This window comes from Nomascus leucogenys, chromosome 22a (assembly GCF_006542625.1).
Source record: "Nomascus leucogenys isolate Asia chromosome 22a, Asia_NLE_v1, whole genome shotgun sequence".
Lineage (NCBI taxonomy): Eukaryota > Metazoa > Chordata > Mammalia > Primates > Hylobatidae > Nomascus > Nomascus leucogenys.
Window position 1 is genome coordinate 117,524,968 of NC_044402.1, and position 22,860 is coordinate 117,547,827.

Sequence of the window (22,860 nt, forward strand, 5' to 3'; positions counted from 1 at the left end):
GTATATAGCAATTTCTCATGTCTTTTTTTCTGCGTCTTGAGTTTTTATATATTTATTATTTTTTCCCCTCTCTAAAACATCTCTTAATACTATCTTCCATGTGAGCAAATGCATCTGATAATCTGCCAATTCCATTTTTATTCTAGAGTCCTGGGTCCTGCCCCAGGCTCAGCAGGGCCTGCTGTAGAGTTGTCTCTCTGGGACTTCCTTCTCCTGTCTTCCTCTGTTTCCCTTCACCACTCTCTCGTATTGGGTCCCACATTTCTTAGATATAGATTTCTCAGTTGACTCCTTAATTTTTGTGATCATGCATTCAGTAACAGCTTTTTTTTTTTTTTTTTTTTTTTGAGACAGAGTCTCGCTCTGTCGCCCAGGCTGGAGTGCAATGGTGCAATCTCAGCTCACTGCAACCTCCGCCTCCTGGGTCCAAGTGATTCACCTGCCTCAGCCTCCTGAATAGCTGGGATTACAGGTGCCCACCACCACTGCCCAGCTAATTTTTGTATTTTTAGTAGAGACGGGGTTTCACCAGGTTGGCCAGGCTGGCCTCAAACTCCTGACCTCAGGTGATCCACCTGCCTCAGCCTCCCAAAGTGCTGGGATTACAGGTGTGAGCCACCGTGCCTGGCCAGTAACATCTTAAGAAAGAATAAATAGAGAGTAAAATTTGAAACCTTTGTTTATCTGGACATGTCAGTTAGGTCCATAATTCTAGGTTAGAAATAATTTTTATTGCAACATATTGTTGTCGATAAGATAGTGGCAACAACATACTATCTTAATTACTTAAATAAATTTATTAAGCCCCAAAGTAAGCCCCACTGACATTAAAACCTGAGAGCAGTATATAAAGCAGAACTGACCTTCTAGAAATGTGATATAAGCCACATATGTAATTTGAAACTTTTTATTAATCACATTAACAAAACTTTAAAAAGCAGATGAACTTAAATTTTAATGATAGATTTTATTTAACCTACTATAACAAGAATATTATTATGCTGTTTATATAGAATTATTAATGAGATATTTTACATTATTTTAGAACAAACTTTTTGAAATCCAGTATGTATTTTACACTGATAGCACATTTCATTCCAGCCCCTCTGTCATGCTGGTCGCATTTCAAGGGCTCAATGACCACATGTGGCTAGCGGCCACTGTCCTGGGTAGTGCACATTTAGAGGGTATAAAGGTTAAGAGTGTCTATTCTCCAGCCAGGATCACTGCATTCTAGGCGTGTAACCTTGGCAAAATTACTTAACCTTGCTGTGCCTCTACTTCTTCATCTGTAAAATGAGAACAATAACAACACCTACCTCAAAAAAATGGTACAAGGATTAAATGAATGGATAAATGTCTCTTACGGTGTTCTCCACATGTACCAAGAACTCTTCTAAATGCCTTACATGCATGATTTTTAACAATGTAGAGCCAGGACAGGGCATTGGAGAAGGATAAACTTCTCAAAGAGTTGTTCTAAACATCATCTTTTAATGTGGTAGTAATAAAAGATTAAAAACAACTTCAAAACATATCACAAAATAAATTCTAATAGATGCAGAACTTAAATGTGAAATCCAAAGCTTTAAAACTTTAACAAATTATTATCTACTAGTAGGTCACAAAGATATTCTCCTGTATCATTTTTTTTTCTGTAACAGACAAAAACACCATCCATAAAAAAAAATAAAATAAAATTGACCACAGAAGTTGTATTTCGTGAAATATACCAGAAAGATAAGTAAAAGGGAGAAGATATTTTCAACTCATATATTCAAGAAAAGCTTAGTATTTCGAATATGTAAGAATTACAAGAAAATGACTAGCAATCCCCTTTAAAAAATAGACAAATAAAATGATAAAGCATTTTACTACACAGAATGGCTTATAAATATTTGAAATAACGAGCAACCTTTGTGTGCATTATTTCAAACAATCACATATTATTTTACATCTTCTATACCAGCAGAAATTAAACTACTGAATAATATCAGGTATTGGTGAAACTACAAAGCTTGGGGAATTCTCATAGAGCTGGTGGAGTGTAAACTGGCGCAAAGCCTATGATGGGAATTATTTTACATTATCTAGTAAAGTTGAGCATGAGTAAAATATATGCCTAGCAAGTCTGCCTTTAAGTATCTAAGCTACAGGATCCATGGTACAGCTTTAGCAGGAGACACATATGAAGTCAGCCAACCTGTCATTGTTCACAACACACAAGCTGAGAATCAACCAGAAATCCACCCAAAAGAGAATGGGTAAATAAATTACAGGATTTTCATATAATGCAATTCCGTATATCAATGAAAAAAGTAGATTTTCATACACATTTCAATATGGATAAGCCTTAAAACCCTAACATTAGTAAAAACAAAGCAAGTCACAGGATAAATATAGTATGGCACCATTTATGTAAAGTTCAAAAGCTGGTAAAACTAAACAATGTATTGTTTACAAATACATACATGTGTGGTAAAATTACAAAGAAGAGCAAAAAAAATTGATTAAAATGAAATTCAACATAGTGGTTCCTTTGAGTTAGGGAAGAATGCAATATTGTAGGAACACATACGGCGTTTAAAGTTATTGGTGAGGTTCCATTTCCTGAGTCAAACGGGAGACACAGGTGTTTTTAATATTATTTTAGCTATGTATGTATATTATATATTCTCTTTTTATGTATATTATACTTTACAATATAAGAACAATGGATTGGAATTTGTGTTTAGTAGCAGGGTTTTTTTTTTTTCTTTGAGAAAGAGCCTTACTCTGTTGCCCAGGCTGGAGCTCAGTGGCATGGCCATGGCTTGCTGCAGCCTTAACTTCCTGGGCTCAAACTATCCTCCCACCTCAGCCCCCTGAGTAGATGGGACTACAGGCACATGCCACCATGCTCAGCTAATTTTTGTATTTTTTTTTTGTAGAGACAGGGTCTTGTTCTGTTGTCCAGGCCAGTCTCAAACTCCTGGGCACAAGCAATCTGCGCCCCTCAGCCTCCCAAAGTGCTGGCATTACAGGGGTGAGCTCACGGCTGGCAGTAGTGGAGCTTTAAGACCAGGCTTTACTTGACTGGGCCCTGGAATTTAGGGCGATGAGACTGTGAGCTGGAGTTTTCATTGGGAGACCTCCAAATTCCAATACCTGTAAGTCTCTTCTCTGGGTCTATTCAGTATTCTAGAGAATTGTCCAACTTCTTGCCTGAGAGGTGGATACTGGCTTTCAGTAATCTGACGCTCTAGAGAAAAAGTGCTAGAGGGGGAGGGGACTGGTAGGGTGTATGAAGAATTCCACTCAATCTGTGGCTGCTTCTTCCGTTCTCTTTTCTCTTTGACTGTAATTTTAATAAGTGTTGAGGACAAACACACATATTCAACCTGCTGAATTTAACCAGAGCTACTGCTCCCAGCAAGCATTTAGACATAGGATGATGATCCCTATTTTGCAGTTAAAAACAACTGAGAATATGAAGGGGACACATGATGGCAAGTGTGAAAGACTCCAAGGCGATTCTTCCTCCTACACTGCCTCCCTCCCAGCAAGAAGGCTCCAGGGCCTTGTAACCATTTTGTCTCCAGCTGCATCTTGATGTCTAATCCAGAACCTACCCGCTGCAAGTTCCCACAACTGCTCTCGCTGGGTATAAGGAACAACCGGTAGTAGGACCCTGAGATCTGTAGTGACGCAGCCTGCAAAGCCATGCTTCCAGCCAGGTGTGTGAAAGTAACGGCGCCTCTCTTGTGTGCAGGCAGAGTGACCCTGCTTACCCCTGCTCGTGGCTTCACAGATGCATGGTGTTGCCTTTGGGAGTGGCAGCTATTCACTGTGGCCGCCAGCCTAGTGCATACTGTGAAGCACTGGCAATGAAACTTTATCTGGCAGTGTTGGGGGAGAGAGACGAGAGAAAGAAAGATGGGAAAGTTACTTTATTTTTTTTTTCTTTGATAACTGCAAGTTTCCTGCACTCCCTTGGAACCAAATTTCTGTTTCGACTAAATGGAAAGTCTCTAGGGAATGAGGGCCGATGGGGGAGATTTTTCTCAAAAGCACCCTTTGTTGTCTTCCATCCATGTCTCTTTCCCTCACTGCTCTCGCCTCACTTATACTCCTTTCTTTCTGCCCTCTCTGACCCATCTCCACTATCTCCATCGGCTGCGAACTGAAAAGACTCTGCATCTATTATGGGCATCCCTTGTGGGGTCACGGGGAGGCCAGTCCCCTGAGAGATCAGTGGGCTGGGCCTATGGGGTCAGGTGCTGACAATGGCAGGCTGGAGGAGGACAGGCTGGAGGGAGGCAGGCTGGAGAGGGGCATGGACCCAACCTGAATGTCCTGGATGCTCTGGCTGGATGCTCTACGTGTCAGCTCCCAAGTCCCAGGGTGTTCCCAGGCAGAGTTTCATCCAGAGCGTCATAGGTCTAGAGTCTCCTGTAATCAGTCATACAGGCGGGCATAGGATGTGATCACTCTTGGAGTTTTAGAGTCAAGATCTACTAAAATTTGGGCCAGGAGAGAGGGCAGGCGAAGGGAAGTTGTTACAGGAAACTACAAATAGGAGCTGAACCTACTTTTCCCTCTAAAATAAAACCCACTTGCTCTGCACCCAGTTCTCAGCAATCCTGTGGTCACAGACTGGGCTGCCACAGCCTTGTTCTTAGCCTCCAGTGGTCAGAGGTGTCCCTTCGTGCTGTCTTCATTATCATGGTTTAGAGCCTCCATTGGCCAGCCCCACTGGAACAGTGAAAGTTGGAACCTGTTATCTTCTTATATTTTGTTTTTAGTGTACTTCTGTCAGTTAACAGGAAACACAAGCAATCAGCAGAAATAGACTCTACATTCCTCCAGGACAAGAAACTTGTTATTTTTAACTTTTAATAAAGAGCTTAGAGTTAAAAGAAACAGCGTATTGGCATAAAATGAAGCAGCAGCATTGCTATTTTTTTTTAACTTTTATCTTAGGTTCAGGAGTAAATGTGCAGGTTGGTAAACTCATGTAATGGTGGTTTATTGTACAGACTATTTCATCACCCAGGTACTAAGCCTAATACCCAACAGTTATTTTTTTCTGTTTCTTTCCCTCCTCCCACCCTCCACCATCAAATGGACCCCAATGTCTGTTGTTCCCCTCTTTATGTCCATGTGTTCTCATCATTTAGCTTCCACTTATAAGTGAGAACATGCAATATTTGGTTTTCTATTCCTGTGTTAGTTTGCTAAGGATGATGGCTCTATCCATGTTCCTGCAAAGGACATGATCTCATTCTTTTTTATGGCTGCATAGTATTCCATAGTGTTTATGTACTACACTTTCTTTATCCAGTCAACCATTCATGGACATTTAGGTTAATTTCCTGCCTTTGTTATTGTGAATATTGCCACAATGAACATATCCATGCATGTGTCTTTATGGTAGAATGATTTATATTCCTTTGGGTATATATCCAGTAATGGAATTATTAGGTTGAAGAGTGGTTCTTCTGTAGCTCTTTGAGGAATCGCCACACTGCTTTCCACAACAGTTGAACTAATTTACACTCCCACCAACAGTGTATGAGAGTTCCCTTTTCTCCACAACCTTGCCAATATCTGTTATTTTTCTCTTTTTAATAATAGCTATTCTGACTGTTGTGAGATAGTACATCATTGTGGTTTTGATTTGCATTGCTCCAATGATCAGTGATGTTGAGCTTTTTTTTCATAAGCTTGTTGGCTGCATGTGCGTCTTCTTTTGAGAAGTGTCTGTTCATGTCCTTTGCTCATTTTTCAGTGGGGTTGTTTGTTTTTTCCTGTAAATATGTTTAATTTCCTTATAGACGCTGGATATAAGATTTTTGTCACATGCAAAATTGCTGCATAAAATTTTGTTACTGTAGCCCTGTAACATTGTTTGAAGTCATTACTTGATACCTCCAGCTTTGTTTTTTTGTTTAGGATTGCCTTGGCTATTTGCACTCTTTTTGATTCCACATGAATTTTAAAGTAGTTTTGTTTTTTTACTAGTTACTTGAAGAATGTTGTTGGTAGTTTGATAGAAATAGCACTGAATCTGTAAATTGCTTTGGGCAGTATGACCATTTTAATAATACTGATTCTTCCTATTTATGAGCATGGAGTGTTTTTCCATTTGTTTGTGTCATCTCTGAATTCTTTGGGCAGTGTTTTATACTTCACATTGTAGAAATCTTTTGCTTCCCTGGTTAGCTGTATTCCTAGATATTTTGTTCTTTTTGTGGCAGTTGTGAATAGGATTGTGTTCCTGACTCAGCTCCTGGCTTGGCTATTGTTTGTGTATACGAATGCTAGTGATTTTTGTAACTTGATTTTGTATCCTGAAACTTTGCTGAATTTGTTTATTAGCTGATGGAGAATTTGGGTCAATACTATGAGGTTTTCTAGATATAGAATCATGTCATCTGCAAACAGTAGTGGTTTGACTTACTCTCTTCCTATTTGGATGCCTTGTATTTCTTCCTCTTGCCTGAATGCTCTGGCAGAACTTCCAATGCTATTTTGAATAGGAGTAGTGAAAGAGGGCATTTTTGTCCTGTGCCAGTTTTCAAAAGAAATTCCAGCTTTTGCTCATTCAGTAGGATGTTGACTATGGGTTTGTCATAGGTGTCTCTTATTATTTTGAGGTATGGTTCTTCAATACCTAGTTTGAGAGTTTTTAATATGAAGGGATGTTGAATTTTATCAAAAGCCTCTTCTGCACCCATTGAGTTAATTGTGTGGTTTTCATCTTTAGTTCTTTTTATGTGATGAATCCCATTTATTAATTTGCATATGTTGAACCAACCTTGCATGTCAAGTATAAAGTCTACTTGATCGTGGTGGATTAGCTTTTTGATGTGCTGCTGGATTCAGTTTGCCAGTATGTTGAGGATTTTTTGCATCAATGTTAATCAAGAATATTGGCCTGAAGTTTTCTTTTTTTGTTGTGTTTCTGCCAGGTTTTGGTGTCAGGATGATGTTGGCCTCATAGAACGACTTGGAGAGGAGTTCCTCCTCCTCAGTTTTTTGGAATAGTTCCAGTAGGAGTGGTACCAGCTCTTCTTTGTACATCTGGTAGAATTTGGCTGTGAGGCTAGGCACAGTCATGCCTGTAATCCCAGAACTTTGAGAGGCCAAGGATCCCAGAACTTTGGGAGGCCAAGATGGGTGGATCACTTGAGGTCAGGGGTTCAAGACCAGCCTGGACAAAATGGTGAAATCCCATGTCTACTAAAAATACCAAAAATTAGCCAGGTGTGGTGGTACATGTCTGTAATCCCAACTACTCAGGAGGCTGAGGCAGGAGAATCACTTGAACCTGGGAGGCAGAGGTTGCAGTGAGCCGAGATTGTGCCATTGCACTCCAGCCTGGGCGACAGAGTGAGACTCTGTCTCAAAAAAAAAATATATATATATTTGGCTGTGAATCTCCCTGGTCCTGGGCCTTTTTTGACTGGTAGGCTATTTCTAGCTGATTCAATTTTGGAACTCATAATTCGTCTTTTCAGGCAATCAATTTCTTTTTAGTTCAGTCTTGGGAGGGTGTATGTGTCCAGGAATTTATCCATCTCTTCTAGGTTTTCTGGTTTGTGTCCATAGAGGTGTTTGTAGTAGTCTCTGATATTTTTATTTCTGTGGGGTCAGTGGTCACATCCCTGTTATCATTTCTGATTGTGTTTATTTGAATCTCCTCTCTTTCTTCTTTATTAATGTAGCTAGTGGCCTATCTAATTTTTTCAAAAACATAACTAGTGGATTCATTGACCTTTTGTATGGTTTTCTGTGTCTCCATCTCCTTCAATTCAACTCTGATTTTGGTTATCTCGTCTTCTGCTCGCTCTGAGGTTGATTTGCTCTTGCTTCTCTAGTTCATTTAGTTGTAATGTTATGTTGTTAATTTGAGATCTTTCTAACTTTTGACATGCGCATTTAGTGCTGTAAGTTTCCCTTTTAACACTGCCATAACTGTGTCCCAGTAATTCTGGTGTGTTGTATGTTTGCTCTCATTAGTTTCAAAGAACTTCTTCATTTCTGTCTTAATTTCATTATTTACCCAAAAGTCATTAAGAGGCTGGTTGTTTAATTTCCATGTAATTGCATGGTTTTGAGCAATTTTTTAAGTCTTGATTTCTATTTTTATTGTGCTGTGGTCCAAGAGTGTGTTTGGTATAATTTTGGTTCTTTTGCATTTGCTGAGGATTGTTTTATGTCTGATTGTGTGTTCAATTTTAAAGTACATGCCATATGTCGATAAAAAGAATGTAAATTCTTTTGTTTTTGGATGGAGAGTTCTATAGAGATCTATCCAATTCAGTTGGTCTGATGTTGAGTTCAAGTCCTGAATAGCTTTGTTGATTTTCTGCCTCAATGATCTGTCTAATACTGTCAGTGGAGTGTTGAAATCTCCCACTATTATTGTGTGGGAGTCTAAGTCTCTTTGTAGGTCTCTAAGAACTTGCTTTACGAATCTGGGTGCTCCTGTGTTGGGTGCATATATATTTAGGATAGTTAGGTCTTCTTGTTGAATTGAGCCCTTTACCATTATGTCATGCCCTTCTTTGTCTTTTTTAATCTTTGTTGGTTTAAAGTGTGTTTTGTCTGAAATTAGAATGGCAACCCCTACTTTTTTCTGATTTCTATTTGCTTGGTAGATTTTCCTCCATTCCTTTATTTTGAGCCTATGGGTGTCATTGCTTGTGAGATGGATCTCTTGAAGACAGAGAGTCTTGCTTTTTCATCCAGCTTGACACTTCGTACCCTTTAAATTGGACATTTAACCTGTTTACATTTAAGGTTAGTATTGATATGTGTGGATTTGATCCTGTGATTGTATTGTTAGCTCAGTATTGTACCGGCTTATTTGTGTGGTTGCTTTATAGTGTCACTGGTCTGCGTACTTAAGTATATTTTTGTATTGGCTTTTAGTGGACTTTCCTTCCCATATTTAGTGCTCTTCTCAAAGTCTCTTCGAAGGTAGGTCTGGTGGTAATGAACTTCCTCAGCATTTGCTTATTGAAAAGGATCATATTTCTCCTTGGTTGAGGAAGCTTAGTTTGGCTAGATATGAAATTCTTGAAATTCTTGGTTTAAGACTTTTTTCTTTAAGAATATTGAATATAGGCCCCCACTCACTTCTGGCTTGTAAGGCTTCTGCTGAAAGGTCTGCTGTTAACCTGATGGGATTCTCTTTGGAGGTGACGTGCCCTTTCTCTGTAGCAGCCTTTAACATTCTTTCAACCTTGGAAAATCCAATGAGTGTCTTGGGGTGATCTTGTGTAGAATCTTGCAAGGGTTCTCTGCATTTCCTGAATTTGATTGTTGGCCTCTCTAGTGAGGTTCAGGATGTTTTCATGGGCAATATCCTGAAATATGTTTTTCAAGTTGTTTACTTTCTCCCCATCCCTTTCAGGTGTGCAAGTGATTCATAGGTTTGGCCTTTTTACATAATCTCATATTTCTCAAAGGTTTTGCTTGTTCCTTTTCATTCTTTTTTATTTTTTTCTGACTTTCTTATTTCAGAGAGGGAAAAGAAAGATAGCCTAGGCAGAGGGAAGGCCATGAACAAAGCTGGGAGGTATAGAAGAACAGAATAACACTTGTGTCTTTAATCCTAATCTCCTTAGTTGTAAGCTCCATGCTAACAGTTATTTCAGGTGACTGATTTCTTGTACTACCTTGATATTACAAGCAGGCATAAGATGTGATCACTTTGGTTTTTTTTGTTGAATAGATGGAAATGTGAGTAAATGAAAATTACTAGAATATCTAGATGGGGAACACAAACCATGTAAAAATGAGATCTCCTTTGGTGACCAGATGTGCAGATGGTCTCCATCAGCTACTATATGCTAATTGCCTAGGAGAAACATGTTAAGAGTGGCTGGTTAAAAGAGAAGCTTGCATAGTGTAATAGTCTGTTCTCACACTGCTAATAAGGACATACCTGAGACCGGGTAATTTATAAAGGAAAGAGGTTTAATGGACTCACAGTTCCACATGGCTGGGGAGGCCTCACAATCATGGTGGAAGGCAATGGAGAAGCAAAGGCACATCTTACATAGCAGCAGGGAAGAGAGCATGTGCAGAGGAGCTCTCCTTTATAAAACCATCAGAACTCATGGGACTTATTCACTATCACGAGAACAGCATGGGAAAGACCCACCCCCATGATTCAATTACCTGCCACTGGATCCCTTCCACAAAATGTGGGAATTATGGGAGCTACAATTCAAGATGAGATTTGGGTGGGGACACAAAGCCTAACCATATCACATAGACATAGATAACCAGAGGGGATATATTGCTGTGTTGGTGTATTTGGAGTACTATTCTAGCAACTTGTCACCCTTTCAGGGGTCTATATCTCAGCCCAGGGTACATTGCAGCTAGGCAACTTTCTTGGTTATGGCTGATAGTAAGCATGACTTCTAAGCATGACTTTAGGTTGGGGCATTAGGTCAAAATTCAGAGTGACCCTGTGGAAGGGCACTGGGGAAATGAGAGGACAAAGATTGATAGTAGAAAGGACAGTAATAACGCACTACCTAGACCAAACACAAGTTGATAGCGAAGAGGAGAGTGTCTCTTTCTGTGATAGCTGGAGGCCGACATTGCTTCTGGGGTATCTGGGGTATTCCTGTTAAACAGACCCAGGCCTGCAGTTCTATGGCTTTTTAATTTTTTCTTTTCTTTTCTTTTTTTTCTTTTCTTTTCTTTTCGAGTGAAGTGGGTAGGAGGAAAGGGGGTTGGAAGAAGGGAAGTGACCAAAAGGAATCTGCAGACTTGAAGTAGTCAAGAGATTTGAGAATAATTTGCTTTGGACTACAGGGAAAAGCAGAAAGAAACCGAGACATGTCAACAGATTTCTTAATTGGCCAGGCACAAACCCAGAAAGCTTTAGAAGGTGGAGATTTTGTGGTGAGAATTGGGATATAGAGTGATTTCCAAGGAGACTCACATCTTATGCTGACTATTCTGTGTGCCTGTGGCTTTAGTTTAGGTACAGTTTGTATCCCGTTGATCTCTGTCTGTAGTAAAAGTCATTTGGTGGCACTTGTGGTGACTGGGGGGGCTTGACTGGGAGCCATGAAGAGCAGTACCCAGGGCTGAGCACTCAGGCAGCATACTCCCAAGTTTTCAGGCAGCACAAGTGACCTCAGCGCTGACAGCAGGAGGCTTGTGATTCATCTACAACCTGTTCCAAGGGTCCTCTTGCAGTATCCCTGCACTGACCAGCAATCCATTACACTCACTCACATGACTTTGCATCTCTTTTCCATGCAGGAGGGGAGCAGGATGACTTCTTAAGGGCACACATTTCTTGCTGTTAATACAGAACCCAGGGATACTCAGGATGACTAATGTGGAGTGTTTGAGCATTAACTTTCCATCTGAGTCTATACAAGAGTCACCAAATTGGGTGAGACCATAGTTATGCCATCTCTGCTATTCTGAGTTCAACACCCATAGTCTTAAACTCTAAGAAACTGTATTTCAACCTATACTTCTTGTGAGTAATGAGTTCTTCTTGGTGTTTACTTAACACCATTGGCACATACATATCTTGTTATGCTAGTAAGATGTTATAAAATAATCTGAAGTGTTTATGCAAGTTATAACAAAATTTTCTTTCCATTACTTCTAATTCTTGTGTTTTGATACCATCTTCTTTATAAAATTTGATAACATTACAATTTTCTATTTTCCCATTTTACCACTGTCTTTATTTCCTATGTTGCTGTAAAAAATGAACACAAATATAGTTTATAACAACACGAATTTGTTTTGTTATAGTTCTAGAGGTTAGAAGTCCTAAAATCAAGGTGTCAGTAGGGCTGTGTTCCTCTTGGAGGCTCTAGGAGAGAATCTGTTTCCTTGCCTTTTTAACTTCTTTAGAAGCTGTCTTCATCCCTTGGCTCATGGCCCTGTCTTCCATCTTGAAACCGCAATGTCTTCCAATCTCTCTCTGTGCCTCTACTCTATCCTCACATCGCCTTCTGACTCTGATCATCCTGTTCTCTCTTATAAAGACCCTTGTCATTACATTGGGTGCATGTGGATAATCCAGGATGATCTCCTGATCTCAAGATCTTTAATGTACAAAGTCTCTTTTACCATGTAAAGTAACATATTCAATTGGCTCATGCCTATAATCCCAGAACATTTGGAGGCTGAGGTAGGTGGATCACTTAAGGTCAGGAGTTCGAGACCAGACTGACCAACATGGTGAAACCCTATCTCTACTAAAAATACAGAAAATTAGCTGGGCGTGGTGGTGTGTGCCTGTAGTTCTAGCTACTCAGGAAGTGGAGGCAGGAAAATTTCTTGAACCCGGGAGGTGGAGGTTAGAGTGAGCTGAGATTGTGCCTCTGCACTCCAGCCTGGGGGATAGAGTGAGACTTAGTCTCAAAAATAAACTAAAAAAATAATAAAGTAACTCACAGGTTCTAGGGATTAGGACGTGGACATGTTTGAGGAGCTATTATTCCATCTACCATGACCATTACTTAATCATATTGTGATAACTGGTTAATAATTATTCACTACAAGTGATTTTCTGCAATAATTATCACTTAGTATTGAGGAACAAGTTTTGGTGAATTCTAACTCATCTTCCTGTGGAGCTTCTGACACTTGATAAAAAGCAGTAAAAGAGATGTAAATAATGCTTGTACACAATTTTTCTACTTCTCCAACATAATTCTGGACCATAGCACATAACAAATATTTATTGAAAAATGATAAGAAAAATCAGTACATGGTTAATTGAAATTTTGACACTTTTCTTTCAAGTAAATAATTAATATTACTTCCACTTCAGAACAAATAGTTCTAGATGGATTTATTTTTGTCCCTAATGGCAATTAGAAAGAACAGTCCAACCGAAAACGTATTATTAGTAAATGCTAAAGAATATTAGACCTTAGTTCCTATGTGCTAGGCGCTATGCTGATGATTCATATTATTTCATTTAATCTTCATCACAAACCCTATGAGCTTGATACAGTAATATTCCCATGTTGTAGGTGAAAAGAGTGAAACTTGAAGAAGTTTTATAATTGTCTTATTGGAGCTATTAACCTAGGGCTATATTGGGTCCTCATGGAGTTGACCAGTTTATGACTATGCCTACCTCTCTCTGTATTGTTATCTTCAGTGACTATTTCTGGCATCAGCCTGGTGGCCCTGTTGGTGCAGGGAGTGGGGTCATCCTATACCACCCACCTCAACTTTTCCCTGTTCTTGGGGTCAGGAATAAGAAAGGGCCTCATCTCCTTAGCATGAGCAGTGGGTCCTAGCAGCTCTCCTGGAAAGCTAGAATTGAGAGCCACACCAAAGGGATTCTGCTTTATTTATCTCTTAGATTTTCCTCCTACAAAGCCCCTACACCTGGGGTTTTAAAAGTTCCACGAGTGAGTGAATGACTGGAATTTGCAAGGGGAGTGGGAGCAGGGGCAGGCAGCTAGAGTTTTCTTTGCTGGCAGCTGCAGCCAGCTTTAAAAACGTTCCTTCTTCGCAGATGGGAGGCTTCTTGACTCATACCCCGATTAGCAGAGTAAGAGATGGGGTGGAGAGGACTGAGGCTGGAGGCAGCAGGATTTGATGGGCCAGGCAGGTAGGGAAGGGGGATTGGGTTTACCGGGGAGTCTTGGGAGCTGAGGATACTGGGAGAGAGCAAGAGTGTGTGGGCTTCCTGGATGCCCATCCTGGCTCCACCACTGAGTAGCTGTGTTTGCTTGACCTTTTCTTCAACAACATCATTATCATCATCATCATTATTATTGAGGGATTTTTTTTGGCCCCATTTTCCTTATCAGTACAATGTTTATAAAAGATCATACCTGGCTGGGCGCAGTGGTTCACACCTGTAATCCCAGCACTTTGGGAGGTCAAGGTGGGCAGATCATGAGGTCAAGAGATTGAGACCATCCTGGCCAACATGGTGAAACCCTGTCTCTACTAAAAATACAAAAATTAGCTGGGCATGGTGGCACACGCCTGTAGTCCCACCTACTTGGGAGGCTGAGGCAGGAGAATTGCTTGAAATCCACAGGCAGAGGTTGCAGTGAGCCGAGATCATGCCACTGTACTCTAGCCTGGGCAACAGAGTGAGACTTCATTTCAGAAAAAAAAAAAAAAAATTGGTCATACTTTAAAATATTGTTGTGAGTGTAAGTGCATTAATTAAATGTATAGATATTAATAAATATAAGTACATATAAGGTAATATCAAACACATAGAACAATGCCCAGTTATGTGCTCAGTAAATGTGAGCTATTGTTAGAAATATTTTTGTTAAGACCTTTCTGGAAGAAAATGGAATTGAAGAAAATGTCTTCTGTGCCAGAGAAGTGAAGTGTATACAGTGAAGGGGGGGTATAGGATTGACAGATTTAGCAAAACAACAACAACAGAAATCCAAAAAACACGACAGGGCTCTGAGTTAATTTGAATTTCAGATAAACAACAAATTAAAGTATAAGTATGTCCCATGCATTATTGGTTATTTATCTGCAATACAAATTTAACTGGTACTATGTTTTGTCTGGCGATTCTATGGGGAGGAGGAGGAGAAGAGAGAAAGGAAAATGAAATCTCTACTTATACCTAGAGGAAAAATGTTGATGCATTCACAGCGGTATTCCAGCCAGCCTCCTTTCTCGTGTTACGTTTCATGTTATGTTTTGAGGGCATTGAGGCCAGATAAGGAAACCTCTCTCCACAGCCTCTATATGTCTCCAGCAGCTGAGAGTAGGCAGCCATTTCCCTGCGTTAATCCACCCCATGAAACTGGAGCCGGTGTTGGCTGGTTATGAAGCTACACTCTCTTCCATCCCCTACTCTTCCCCAGCACACAAACACAGAGGCTTTGGTGTAGAGGTGGAGAGGTTAAGTGGGGGAAGGGGTAGAAAAGGGATTAGAGTTATATCAAAATAGCATCTGCAAAGATCCTTCCAGAATAGGCATCACTGGAAGCATGTCTGTGGCCAGGGGCCAGGGCTGGGGCAGGGATGGAAAACACCAGCTGTTAAGGGAAGGAGGAGTCCCTTGAGGGTGGAGGCCAGGTGTAGTCCTTGCAGAGGGAGGGGTAGGCTCTCCTCCCTCCCTTCTCATGGCCTTGCGCCCCACCCAATTTCTTTCTCTTTCTTTTTTCAGTCAAACTGTCTCTTTCTAAGCATCAGGTAGTCAGCTCCTGTCGTCTGAATATTAACCTGGTAGGACTCTTGCATTCTGCTTGAGGATCTGTGTCTGAGAGATTCTGAGGGCCTCCTGGGGTAGGCAAGCTTGCAGGTCGGGGGACAGAACCCTGCTGCTTTGTGGAGCTCATCCCTTGGAAACCATCTTATCCTGTTTCCTGTCTATACCTCAGGCTTGCTCTAAACCAGTTCAGATAGGACAGTAGAAAGAGAACATTTTATTTCTCAAGATCACAATTTCTCCTGGCTCTCAATGCTAACAGCACAGTTATATCTAAAGTTTACCTACATCTGGCTGCACTGAGAGTCTCCTCCTTATCCCTGTTGTTGGTCCCTGTTCTCTGAGGTATTTTCTATTTCCTTCCTGCATCTCATGTCTACTTATTAGTAAAGAACAAAGAAGTCTGAGTGGTTCATTGAAGAATACTCTATCCTGAGGCGTTGAAGAAATTTCTAAGCATGGCATCAAGGGAAGGAATCCACGAAGAAATCACAGCCTTTCCCAATTTTATTGTGCTTTGCTTTAGTGTGCTTTGCAGAAATTGTGTTATTTACAAATTGAAAGTTTGTGACAAACTTGCCTGCAGCAAGTCACTTGGTGCCATTTTTCCCAAAAGCATGTGCTCACTTCATGTCTCTGTTAGATTTTGGTAATTCTTATAATACTTCAAACTTTCTCATTATTATTATATTTGTTATGGTAATCTGTGATCTTTGATGTTACTATCGTAATTGTTTTGGGGTGTCATGAACTGCATGCCCATAAGATGGCAGACAGTCAACAAATATTGTTATGTGTTCTGACTCTTCCACCCATAGGCTGTTCCCTGTATCTTTCCTCCTTGGGCCTCCCTATTCCATGAGACACAATATTGAAATTAGACCAATTAATAACCCTACAATGGCCTCTACATACACAAGTGAAAGGAAGAGTTGCACATCTCTAAATCCAAGGCTAGAAATGCTAAGTAAGAAAGGTGTATTGAAAGCTGAGATAGGCCAAAGCTAGGCCTCTTGTGCCAAACAGTTAGCTAAGTTGTCGATACAAAAGAAAAGTCCTTAAAGGAAATGAAAAGTGCTACTGCAGTGAACAGATGAATGAGAAGAAGGAGAAATGGACTTCTTGTTGATATGGAGAAAGTTTTAGCCATCTTAGAGAAGAGCAAAGCAGCCACAACATTCCCTTAAGTCAAAACCTAGTCCAGAGCAAGGTTCTCTCTTCAGTTCTGTGAAGGCTTAGAGAGGTGAGGAAGCTGCAAAAGAAAAGTTTGAAGCTCGCAGAGATTGGTTTATGAGGTTGGTTTCATGAGGAAAAGAAGCTGTCTCCGTAACATCATGAAAGTTCAGTTTGAAGCAGCAAGTGCTGATGGAGAATCTGTAGCAAGTTATCCAAAAGAACTGGCTAAGATCATTGATGAAGGTTGCTACACTAGACAACAGATTTTCAATGTAGATAAAACAGCCTTCTATTGAAAGAAGATATTATCTAGAGATTTCATATCTGGAGAGGAGAAGTCAATGCCTGGCTTCAAAGCTTCAAAGGCTAATTCTTTTGTTTGAAGCTAATGCAGCTGGTGACTTGAAGTTGAATCCAATGCTTATTGACCATTCAGAAAATCCCAGGGCCCTTAAGAATTATGCTAAATCTACTCTGCCTGTGTTCTATAAATGGAAAACCAAAACCTGGATGACAGCATACTTGTTTACAGCATGGTTTAATGAATATTTTAAGCCCACTGTTGGGACCTACTGCTCAAAAAAAATTTCTTTTGAAATATTACTGTTTATTAATAATGCACCTGGTCACCAAGAACTCTGATGGGGATGTGCGAAGAGATTAATGTTGTTTTCATGCCTGCTAACACAACATCCATCTGCAGCCGGTGGATCAAGGAGTCTGATACAGTTTGGCCATGTTCTCACCCAAATCTCATCTTGAATTTTAACTCCCACGATTTCCACATGTCTTGGGAGGAACCTGGTGGGAGGTGATTGAATTATGGGGGTGGGTCTTTCCTGCACTGTTCTCATGATAGTGAATGAGTCTTACAAAATCTGGTGGTTTTAAAAAGGGGAGTTTCCCTGCACAAACTCTTCTCTTGTCTGTCGCCATGTGAGACATGCCTTTCACCTTCTGCCATGATTGTGAGGCCTCCCCAGCCACATGGAACTGTAAGTCCAACAAACCTCTTTCTTTTGTAAATTGCCCAGTCTTGGGTATATCTTTATCAGCAGCATGAAAACAGACTAATACAAAATCATTTCAACTTTCATGTCATGATTTAACATACACATCTTGTAAGGCTGTATATTTCATAGGTAGTGATTCCTCTGATGGTTCTAGGCACACTAAATTGAAAACTTTCTGGAAAACATTTCACCATTCTAGATGCCTTTAAAAACATCTGTGATTTATGGAAGGAGATCAAAATAGCAACACTAGCAGGAGTTTGGAAGATGTTGATTCCAACCCTCATGGATGACTTTGAGGGGTTCAAGACTTCAGTGAAGAAAGTAACTGCAGATATGGTGGTAGCAAGAGAACTAGAATTAGAAGTGGAGCCTGAAGATGTGACTGAATTGCTGCAATCTCACAATCAAACTTTAATGGATGAGAAGTTGCTTCTTGTGGATGAGCAGAAAAAGTGGTTTCTTGAGGTGGAATCTACTCCTGGTGAAGATGCTGTCAATGTTGTTGAAATAACAATAAAGGATTTGGAACATTCAATGAACATAGTTGATAAAGCAGCAGCAGGATTTGAAAGGATTGATTTCAATTTTGAAAGAAGTTCTACTGTGGATAAAATGATATCAAACAACATCACATGCTCCAAAATCTTTCTTGAAAGAGTCATTCCACATGGCAAACTTCATTGTTGTATCATTTTAAGAAATTGCCACAGCTACCCCAATCCTTAGCAACCACCAGCCTGACCAGTCAGTAGCCATCAGCACCAATGCATGACTCTCCAGCAGCAAAAATATTACAACTTGCTGAAGGCTTAAATGACCCTTAACTTTTTATTAATGATAATGTATATTTTAATTAAGGTATGTACATTGCGTTTTTAGACATAATGCTATTCCACACTTAGTAGACTACCGTATAATGTAACCACAACTTTTATTTGCACTGAGAAAGCAAAGTATTTGTGTGACTTTATTACGATATTTATTGTGGTGGTCTGGAACCAAATGTGCAATATCTCTGAGGTGTGCTTGTATTGATAGATGTGTTTCCATAAACACTGAAGACTTTCGTGTGTCTAAAAATATTACTTAAAAATAGTATACAGGAAATATTTGTTATATACTTTATATAAAAAGCTCTTACAAATCAGTAACAAAGAGGAACATACATAACTCATGAAGGATTTTAAATTGCCAATCTATGTATACATAGAGAAAAAAGGTCAATCTGAATGATAACAAAAGAAATTCAAATTAAAATAACAGGGCAGGTGCAGTGGCTCATGCCTGTAATCCCAGTGCTTTGGGATGCTAAGGCGGGAGGATTGCTTGAGGCCAGCAGTTTGAGATCAGTCTGGGCAACATAGTGAGACCATGTCTCTACAAAAACTTAAAAAATTAGCCAGTCATAATGGCACACACCTGAAGTCCCAGCTACTCTGACGGCTGAGGTGGGAGGATCGCTTGAGCCCCAGAGTTTGCAGTTACATTGAGCTGTGATGGCACCACTGTACTCCAGCCTGAGTGACTGAGCAAGACCCTGACTCAAAAAGAAAATAACAATGATATATTATTTTTGTGTGTCTAAAAAATGACAAAAATATTAAAAACCATTAATACCACATATTGGCAATAATGTAGAAAAACAAGGACTCTTCAAGCACTATAAATTGTTTTAAAATGTACAGTATTTTGGAGGGGTAATTAGGCAACACAAATCAAGAAACAAGAGTGTCCCTACTCTTCAAGCCAGTTATTCTACTTTCAGAAATCTTTCTCAGATCGTAATTAATGTTTTATCACAACACGGCTTATGTTGAGCAAACCTTTGCATTTATTCCAATTGTTTTAATAAATAGTGGTACATTAATCATTAGAATTCTATGTAGCCATTTAAACTCACATTGCAGAACAGTGCTTTTTAAGCATTTCTGAGCCTTTCTCAGTGGAGTTCCCTGGGTGGAATTTTGGGTTCTAGGTCTCTCATTCCTAATGGGTGGTTTTTTGTTTTACATACTTGGCTTCCTTGTAAGATTTAACTCAAGCCAAGTATTCATAGTTAAAAAATCATTTAAAAGCCACACCTGGAGAACATTTAGTGAATGACCAGGTATCTTCTTTTTACCCTTCCAGACCTGCTCTCCCCATTTCTCCACTCTGCTCTCTGCCCTGGGCAGCTGACCTTTATGGGTCACATCAGTGGATCCTTGTCCCCTTCTTGCAGTTGGGTTCAATCAGTGGGAATCTCCAGCTAAAATCAGAGAGAGAGGAAGGAGAGAGAGAGAGAAGAGGATTGATTCTTCTGGGTCCCTCCTCTGTGAGATCATCAGGAGCTGATGTCCTTTGAACAAAAAGTTCTTTCAAGAAGCCATTTCTACACGATTCTTCCCGGGTTTCCATGCCACTTTTTCCTCTCACTCTTTTAGGCTTGGAGGTAACAGCAGCTCCAGTTACGATGCTTTTTTCTTTTCTTTTTTTTTTTTTTTGAGATGAAGTTTCACTCTTTTGCCGACGCTGGAGTGAAGTGGCACGATCTCGGCTCACTGCAACCTCCCTCCCCTAGGTCCAAGCAATTCTGCTTCAGCCTCCTGAGTAGCTGGGATTATAGGCACCTGCCACCATGCCCCACTAATTTTTGTATTTTTAGTAGAGATGGGGTTTTGCTATGTTGGCCAGGCTGGTCTCGAACCCCTGACCTCAGGTGATCCACCCACTCAGCCTCCCAAAGTTTTGGGATTACAGGCATGAGCCACTGCACCTGGCTGATACTTTTTCTTGTGTTCCTCTACACTTAGGGTTGTCATAGAACTTACTGTCATCCTTAAGAGTCAAAGAGGATTATAAAATAATTATTTTTAATTTGTTTGTTGACCAAAAGTTAGTTAGTTTTGTTATATTGTGGAGCTTATAAAATAGTTGTACTCAAAACTGCTCTCAAAAGTAAAGCTCTTTCTGTGTTTTTTTTTTTTTTTTTAAAGACAGAGTCTCACTCTGTCACCCAGGCTGGAGTGCAGTGGTGCGATCTCGGCTCCCTGCAGCCTCCGCCTCCTGGGTTCAAGCAATTCTCCTGCCTCAGCCTCCAGAGTAGCTGGGATTACAGGCGTGCACCACCACACCCAGCTAATTTTTTGTATTTTTAGTAGAGATGGGGTTTCATCATGTTGGTCAGGCTGGTCTCGAACCCCTGACCAAGGTGATCCACCCTGACCAAGGTGATCCACCCACCTCAGCCTTTCAAAGTGTTGGGATTACAGGTGTGAGCCACCACGGCCCAGGCAAAAGTAAAACTCTTTCTAAAAAGCTAAAATAATATACGTGTATATACTCATTAAATCAAAATTATAAAAAGCTTCCTTAAATTTATTATTTATTGAAATTACATAAACAAAATAATAATTATTCTGATGCATAATCATGTATTTTAATTTCTCTAATGCTTTGTCACTGCAGTTTTTTCTGAAAATTTTTTTACAATGTTCTCGTTTTTAATTTTAAAGTTTTTCACAATTTACTTCAAAGTTTTGTTTTATGATTAGTATATTTGACATTGACACAAATGCTTATTTTATGTGCACCATAATATTTTTAGTCATAAAAATACTTTCTGAAGTACCTGTTATAAATAAATTATGCTATGTAGGACATTCCCAACTTGAATTGTTTTATAAAGTGTAAATATTCCAGACCAAATTTTTTTCTAATATTGTCCTTTAACCCCCTACTCAGGTGTCCTATTTTCAATAAATATTTTTTTAAGAGAAAATGTGTCAAATAAGTTATTTGTAACCATTTTTTTGACTGTTTAGCCAAATTTAGATGCTGTAAAATTATAGTTCTTATCAATGCTTTGCCATTCTTATGTAGATTATAAGTTTATCCAAATAAAAATGGGAACTTCATCTAAAGTTAAGATATTCCACATGTTAAGATAGTCCAAGCTCAATTATAGATTTTCAAAATTAAATCTTTACACTCTTTTAACACTTATCTAATTTTCTCACTTTTCCTCTTGCTTTTATAAAATCAATGACTTCCCCGTCTTCAAGCTGTGTTTTTCATAATTTAAGTTTGTAAAAAGCTTCAAAAGTTGAATATTTTGGGGACTTTATTTGCTGAATATTTTTTATTATGGATTTCAACTTATTTTGATCAAAATACATTAAAATTTAGAAGGCTTATTTACAAAAATGTTCACTATAATTTTAGGATATTTAGTTTAACTTACAATGTAGTTTTTCATAGCTTCAAATATTTCTAAATTCTGGCTGATGATGTCAAAACACGAGAAAGTGCTTATTGTTGTGTTAAAGTGGTTTATTTTTTGTATTTAACATCAGCTCTGATGCAAAAATTTATAGTTGTTAACATGTGTAAGTAAAAATACTTGTAAGTCTTGACATCTACAGCTTCTATTTGAATTGTAGAATCTTTAGACGTAATTAGGAATTATGTGTGTACTCCAACCGATTCTAGGTATATTTCTGCTCCATGGGCTTCCTCATTTGGTAAGAACATTTCTTTTCTTTTATTTTTTACCATGATGTTATTTTTTTACCAAAATTTGCATTTATCTTACCACTACCAAAACAAAAAAATTTTATTTTCAATGTTGAAATTTTTAATTGAATTTAAGGTATACACAATTATATCAGATTAAACTTTCAAAAGCCTTAGTTTGATTCCATGAATTGAATTTAAAAATTGAGCTATTAAAATAATTCAGACAACTGATTTTCTATTTGAATAATCTAAAGACACTGATATAAAACTGACATTATTTAACTGTTTGCCAGGCTCATTTCCAGCTAATGGAGCCAACAGATTAACAGATATCATTTCACTTTTTTTTTTTCATTGAGAGTGCTTATTTGATCTAAGTGAAAGGTCATAGTTTACAGATGTATCAGTATGCTTTCTGTAGGTGTATTTGTAAAATTATTGTGTGGGGCCATGGTCTTTAACAATACTGTTTAAAGAAATGGACACTGATACTTCAACATATTTGTGTCTTTAGTTTTCCATGTGATTAGTAATCTGACTATCCCTTGTGGTAAATAATAAATGTTGACAAATATTTTGTGCAAATTACATGCTCATCATCAACTTTCTTGAGAATGGAAATTCAATACTTAATTTTTAAAAATACACATGATTTTTGGAGCTCATTACTGCTGGAAGAGTTTATTATAAAATCAAAATCTTTACCAAGCAATAAATAGTTGAAGCTTATTTTACAACACAAATAAATGGCAGTAGACCACTTATAGCATGTTTTATTGCAGGATTGTTCAGTGTTTATTTCCTGTACACTTTTAAAATATCTCTAACCTATGATTTCCCACCCTTCTCAGCATTACTCTCCTGATAGCTGTGTGAGCATTTCTTAACTTAATACATTTCAACTACCAAATGGCTGTAGACTCAAGTGCCTAGTAGGGACAGCAGCACCAAATGCTTCTGCCACTGTAGCCTGAGCTA